The sequence below is a fragment of the Triticum urartu genome, chromosome 7A (genome assembly GCF_056163025.1).
Source record: "Triticum urartu cultivar PI428250 chromosome 7A, HENAU_Tu73, whole genome shotgun sequence".
Lineage (NCBI taxonomy): Eukaryota > Viridiplantae > Streptophyta > Magnoliopsida > Poales > Poaceae > Triticum > Triticum urartu.
The window spans coordinates 547,582,980-547,590,800 of record NC_141879.1 but is presented as its reverse complement, the minus strand read 5'-3'; positions in this window follow the sequence as shown (position 1 = coordinate 547,590,800).

Here is a 7,821-nt window from a genome sequence, read left to right as displayed (position 1 = left end):
TCCGGCCTGTGTGACATGGGTCGGACTAATGGGCTATGAAGATATAAGACAGAAGACTCTCTCCCGTGTCCGGATAGGACTCTCCTTGGCATGGATGGCAAGCCTGGCGTTCGGATATGAAGATTCCTTTCTCTGTAACTGACTTTGTACAATCCTAGTCCCCTCCGATGTTTATATAAACCGGAGGGTTTAGTTCGTAGAGGCAATCACAGTCATACAGGCTAGACTTCTAGGGTTTTAGCCATAACAATCACATGGTAGATCAACTCTTGTAATCCTCATACTCATCAATATCAATCAAGCAGGACGTAGGGTATTACCTCCATCAAGAGGGCCCAAACATGGGTAAAACATCGTGTCCCCTGCGTCCTGTTACCATCTACCTTAGATGCACAGTTCGGGACCCCCTACCCGAGATCCGCCGGTTTTGACACCGACATCTGGCGCAACAACAACAAAAGAACTTGCAGATGGGTTCTGACAACTCAAAGGGCCAACCCACCTACAACATGCAATGTGAAGGAAATATGCCCTAGAGGCAATAATAAAGTCATTATTTATATTTCCTTATATCATGATAAATGTTTATTATTCATGCTAGAATTGTATTAACCGGAAACTTAGTACATGTGTGAATACACAGACAAACAGACTGTCACTAGTATGCCTCTACTTGACTAGCTCGTTGATCAAAGATGGTTAAGTTTCCTAGCCATAGACATGAGTTGGCATTTGATAAACGGGATCACATCATTAGAGGGTGATGTGATTGACTTGACCCATCCGTTAGCTTAGCACTTTGATCGTTTAGTTTATTGCTATTGCTTTCTTCATAACTTATACATGTTCCTATGACTATGAGATTATGCAACTCCCGAATACCGGAGGAACACTTAGTGTGCTATCAAACATCACAACGTAACTTGTTGATTATAAAGATGCTGTACAAGTGTCTCCGATGGTGTTTGTTGAGTTGTCATAGATCGAGATTAGGATTTGTCACTCCAATTGTCGGAGAGGTATCTCTTGGACCTCTTGGTAATGCACATCACTATAAGCCTTGCAAGCAATGTGACTAATAAGTTAGTTGCGGGATGTTGCATGACGGAACGAGTAAAGAGACTTGGCGGTAACAAGATTGAACTAGGTATGATGATACCGGCGATCGAATCTCGGGCAAGTAACATACCGATGACAAAGGGAACAACGTATGTTGTTATGCGGTTCGACCGATAAAGATCTTCGTAGAATATGTAGGAGCCAATATGGGCATCCAGGTTCCGCTATTGGTTATTGACCAGAGAGATGTCTCGATCATGTCTACATAGTTCTCGAACCCGTAGGGTCCGCACGCTTAGCGTTCATTGATGATATAGTATTATATGAGTTATGTATGTTGGTGACCGAATGTTTTTCGGAGTCCCGGATGAGATCACGAACATGACGAGTAACGCCGGAATGGTCCGGATATAAAGATTGATATATGGGATAATAGTGTTTGGTCTCCGGAAGGGTTCCGGAATTCACTGGAAGGGGTTCCGGATGTTTCCCGAAATGTTTGGGTATGAGAACACTTTATTTGGGCCAAAGGGGAAAGCCCACAAGGTTTTTGGAAAGCGCAAAAGGAAGTTTTGTGGAGTCCAGGGGCCAGACGCCAGGGTCCGTAGTGTCTGGGGCCAGACACCGGGAACCTTGGCGTCTGGTCGTGGAGTCCGAGAAGGACTCTTGCCTTTCAGGTGAAACCGAATTTGTGTAGGCTTTTACTCCAAGTTTCGACCCTAAGGCTCAACATATAAATAGAGTGGTAGGGCTAGCACCCAAGACACATCAAGAAACACCAAGCCATGTGCCGGCAACCCCGTCCCCTCTAGTTTATCCTCCGTCATAATTTTTGTAGTGCTTAGGCGAAGCCCTGCGAAGATTGTTCTTCACCAACATGGTCACCACGCCCTCGTGCTGCCGGAACTCATCTACTAGTTCGCCCCTCTTTCTGGATCAAGAAGGTGAGGACGTCATCAAGCTGAACATGTGCTGAACGCGGAGGTGCCATATGTTCAGTACTTGATCGAGACGGATCGTGAAGGTGTACGACTACATCAAACGCATTGATAAATGCTTCCGCTTTCTCTCTAAGAGGGTACGTAGACACACTCTCCCCTCTCGTTGCTATGCATCTCCTAGATAGATCTTGCGTGATCGTAGGAATTTTTTTTGAAATACTGCGTTCCCCAATAGTGGCATCAGAGCCAGGTCTATGCGTAGATGTTATATGCATGAGTAGAACACAAAGGAGTTGTGGGCGTGGGTACATACATATTGCTTGCCGTCACTAGTTGTTTCTTGATTCGGCGGTATTGTTGGATGAAGCGGCCCGGACCGACATTACATGACCGCATTCATGAGATTGGTTCTACCGACGTGCTTTGCACATAGGTGGCTGGCGGGTGTTAGTCTCTCCAACTTTAGTTGAATCGGATTCAATGAACAAGGTTCTTTCTGAAGATCAAAAAGCAAACACTATACCGCATTGTGGTTTTTGATGCGTAGGTAAGAACGGTTCTTGCTAAACCCATAGCAGCCACGTAAAACTTGCAACAACATAGTAGAGGACCTCTAACTTGTTTTTGCAGGGCATGTTGTGATGTGATATGGTCAAGACGAGATTATATACATTGTTGGTGAGATGATCATGTTTTGTAACACGGTTATCAGCAACTGGTAGGAGCCATATGGTTGTCGCTTTATTGTATGAAATGCAATCACCATGTAATTGCTTTACTTTATCACTAAGCGGTACCGATAGTCGTGGAAGCAATAGTTGGCGAGACGACAACGATGCTACGATGGAGATCAAGGTGTCAAGCCGGTGACGATGGTGATCATGACGGTGCTTTGGAGATGGAGATCGAAGGCACAAGATGATGATGGCCATATCATATCACTTATATTGATTGCATGTGATGTTTATCCTTTATGCATCTTATTTTGCTTAGTACGGCGGTAGCATTATAAGATGATCTCTCACTAAATTTCAAGGTATAAGTGTTCTCCCTGAGTATGCACCATTGCTACAGTTCGCCGTGCGGAGACACCACGTGATGATCGGGTGTGATAAGCTCTACGTTCACATACAACGGGTGCAAGCCAGTTTCGCACAAGCAGAATACTCGGGTTAAACTTAACGAGCCTAGCATATGCAGATATGGCCTTGGAACACTGAGACCGAAAGGTCGAGCGTGAATCATATAGTATATATGATCAACATAGTGATGTTCACCATTGAAAACTACTCCATCTCACGTGATGATCGTACATGGTTTAGTTGATATGGATCACATGATCACTTAGATGATTAGAGGGATGTCTATTTAAGTGGGAGTTCTTAAGTAATATGATTAATTGAACTTTAATTTATCATGAACTTAGTACCTGATAGTATTTTGCATGTCTATGCTGTTGTAGATTAATGGCCCGTGCTGTTGTTTCGTTGAATTTTAATGCATTTCTAGAGAAAGCTAAGTTGAAAGATGATGGTAGGAACTACATGGACTGGGGTCCGTAACTTGAGGATTATCCTCATTGCTGCATAGAAGAGTTACGTCCTGGAAGCACCGCTAGGTGCCAAACCCGCTGCAGGAGCAACTCCAGATGTTATGAACACCTGGCAGAGCAAAGTTGATGACTACTCGATAGTCCAGTGTGCCATGCTTTACGACTTAGAACCGGTACTTCAATGATGTTTTGAACGCCATGGAGCATATGAGATGTTCCAGGAGTTGAAGTTAATATTTCAAGCAAATGCCCGGATTGAGAAATATGAAGTCTCCAATAAGTTCTACAGCTGCAAAGTGGAGGAGAATAGTTCTGTCAGTGAGCACATAGTAGGAATGTCTGGGTACCACAATCACTTGACTCAGCTGGGAGTTAATCTTCCAGTTGATAGTGTCATTGTCAGAGTTCTTCAATCACTGCCACCAAGCTACAAACGCTTCGTGATGAACTATAATATGCAAGGGATGGATAAGACAATTCCCGAGCTTTTCGCGATGCTAAAGGCTGTGGAGGTAGAGATCAAGAAGAAGCATCAAGTGTTGATGGTCAACAAGACCACCAGTTTCAAGAAGAAGGGCAAAGGGAAGAAGGGGAACTTCAAGAAGAACGGATAGCAAGTTGCTGCTCAAGTGAAGAAGCCGAAGTCTGGACCTAAGCCCGAGACTGAGTGCTTCTACTGCAAAGGGACTAGTCACTGGAAGCGGATATACATGTTATTGATGTGTACCTTACTAATGCTCGCAGTAGCACCTGGGTATTTGATACTAGTTCTGTCGCTAATATTTGCAACTCGAAACAAGGGCTACAGATTAAGCAGAAGAATAAATGGATCTTCAAGCAGAAGACTAACGCTGATGGTAAAGTTACTGTCTACAAAGCTCGACTTGTCGCGAAAGGTTTTCGACAAGTTCAAGGAGTTGACTACGATGAGACCTTAAGTTTGTTCGAATCATGTTAGCAACTGCCGCATTTTATGATTATGAAATCTGGCAAATGGACGTCAAAACTGCATTCCTTAATGGATTTCTTAAAGAAGAGTTGTATATGATGCAACCAGAAGGTTTTGTCGATCCTAAAGGTGCTAACAAAGTATGCAAGCTCCAGCGATCCATTTATGGACTGGTGCAAGCATCTCGGAGTTGGAATATATGCTTTGATAGTATGATCAAAGCAAATGGTTTTATACAGACTTTTCGAGAAGCCTGTATTTACAAGAAAGTGAGTGGGAGCTCTGTAGCATCTCTGATATTATATGTGGATGACATAATGTTGATCGGAAATGATACTGAATTTTCTGAATAGCATAAAAGGATACTTGAATAAGAATTTTTCAATGAACGACCTCGGTGAAGCTGCTTATATATTGGGCATCAAGATCTATAGAGATAGATCAAGACGCTTAATTGGACTTTCACAAAGCACATACCTTGATAAAGTTTTGAAGAAGTTCAAAATGGATCAAGCAAAGAAAGGGTTCTTGCCTGTGTTACAAGGTGTGAAGTTGAGTCAGACTCAATGCCCGACCACTGCAGAAGACAGAGAGAAAATGAAAGTCATTCCCTATGCTTCGGCCATAGGTTCTATCATGTATGCAATGTTATGTACCAGACCTGATGTGTGCCTTGCTATAAGTTTAACAGGGAGGTACCAAAGTAATCCAGGAGTGGATCACTGGACATCAGTCAAGAACATCCTGAAATACCTGAAAAGGACTAAGGATATGTTTCTCGTTTATGGAGGTGACAAAGAGCTCATCGTAAACGGTTATGTTGATGCAAGATTTGACACTGATCCGGATGACTCTAAGTCACAAATCGGATATGTATTTTATTGAATGGTGGAGCTTTCAGTTGGTGCAGTTCTAAGCAAAGCGTCGTGGCGGGATCTACGTGCGAAGCGGAATACATAGCTACTTCGGAAGCAGCAAATGAAGGAGTCTGGATGAAGGAGTTCATATCCGATCTAGGTGTCATACCTAGTGCATCAGGTCCAATGAAAATCTTTTGTGACAATATTGGTGCAATTGCCTTGGCAAAGGAATCCAGATTTCACAAAAGAACCAAGCACATCAAGAGACGCTTCAATTCCATCCGCGATCAAGTCAAGGAGGGAGACATAGAGATTTGCAAGATACATACGGATCTGAATGTTGCAAACCCGTTGAATAAACATGATCAGCACCAAGACTACATGGGTGTTAGAATCATTACAATGTAATCTAGATTATTGACTCTAGTGCAAGTGGGAGACTGAAGGAAATATGCCCTAGAGGAAATAATAAAGTTGTTATTTATATTTCCTTATATCATTATAAATGTTTATTATTCATGCTAGAATTGTATTAACTAGAAACTTAGTACATGTGTGAATACATAGACAAACAGAGTGTCACTAGTATGCCTCTACTTGACTAGCTTGTTGATAAAAGATGGTTAAGTTTCCTAGCCATAGACATGAGTTGTCATTTGATAAACGGGATCACATCATTAGAGAATGATGTGATTGACTCGACACATCCGTTAGCTTAGCACTTTGATCGATTAGTTGATTGCTATTGCTTTCTTCATAACTTATACATGTCCCTATGACTAAGAGATTATGCAACTCCCGAATACCGGAGGAACACTTAGTGTGCTATCAAACATCACAACGTAACTTGTTGATTATAAAGATACTCTAAAGGTGTCTCCGATGGTGTTTGTTGAGTTGGCATAGATCGAGATTAGGATTTGTCACTCCAATTGTCGGAGAGGTATCTCTGGGCCCTCTTGGTAATGCACATCACTATAAGCCTTGCAAGCAATGTGACTAATAAGTTAGTTGCGTGTTGCATGACGGAACGAGTAAAGAGACTTGGCGGTAACGAGATTGAACTAGGTATGATGATACCGACGATCGAATCTCGGGCAAGTAACATACCGATGACAAAGGGAACAACGTATGTTGTTATGCGGTTTGACCGATAAAGATCTTCGTAGAATATGTAGGAGCCAATATGGGCATCCAGGTTCCGCTATTGGTTATTGACCAGAGATATGTCTCGGTCATGTCTACATAGTTCTCGAACCCGTAGGGTCCGCATGCTTAGCGTTCATTGACGATATAGTATTATATGAGTTATGTATGTTGGTGACCGAATGTTGTTCGGAGTCCCGGATGAGATCACGAACATGACAAGTAATGCCGAAATGGTCTGGATATAAAGATTGATATATGGGATAATAGTGTTTGGTCTCCGGAAGGGTTCCGGAATTCACTGGAAGGGGTTTCGGATGTTTCCCGAAATGTTTGGGTATGAGAACACTTTATTTGGGCCAAAGGGGAAAGCCCACAAGGTTTTTGGAAAGCGCAAAAGGAAGTTTTGTGGAGTCCAGGGGCCAGACGCCAGGGTCCGTGGCGTCTGGGGCCAGACGCCGGGAACCCTGACGTCTGGTCATGGAGTCCGAGAAGGACTCTTGCCTTTCGGGTGAAACCGACTTTGTGTAGGCTTTTGCTCCAAGTTTCGACCCCAAGGATCAACATATAAATAGAGTGGTAGGGCTAGCACCCAAGACACATCAAGAAACACCAAGCCATGTGCCGGCAACCCCGTCCCCTCTAGTTTATCCTCCGTCATAGTTTTCGTAGTGCTTAGGCGAAGCCCTGCGAAGATTGTTCTTCACCAACACGGTCACCACGCCGTCGTGCTGCCAGAACTCATCTACTAGTTCGCCCCTCTTTCTGGATCAACAAGGCGAGGGCGTCATCAAGCTGAACATGTGCTGAATGCGGAGGTGTCGTATGTTCAGTACTTGATCGGGACGGATCGTGAAGGTGTACGACTACATCAAACGCGTTGATAAACGCTTCCGCTTTCGGTCTACGAGGGTACGTAGACACACTCTCCCCTCTCGTTGCTATGCATCTCCTAGATAGATCTTGCATGATCGTTGGAATTTTTTTTGAAATACTACGTTCCCCAACACAGTGCTAGCAGAAACCTAAGGCAGAAAACTAATGAGGAGAAGAGGAAGGCAAAACCATCCTAGCTAGGAGTCTTACATGGGGGGAAACCTGTGAATTTTCATACCATGGCACCATGAGAAGTTTCATGCTTTTCAGGTTTTTTTTTGCATTTTTTGAAATTAAAACACCAACAAACTGCTTGTTCGAGGTCATGTCTTGGTACCCTCATGTTTTAAATTCCTTTTCTTTCTTTGATAAGGCCGAAACATGGACTCAAAAACACAAATATGGTTTTTCAACACAAAATATGTGATGTCTAGTACA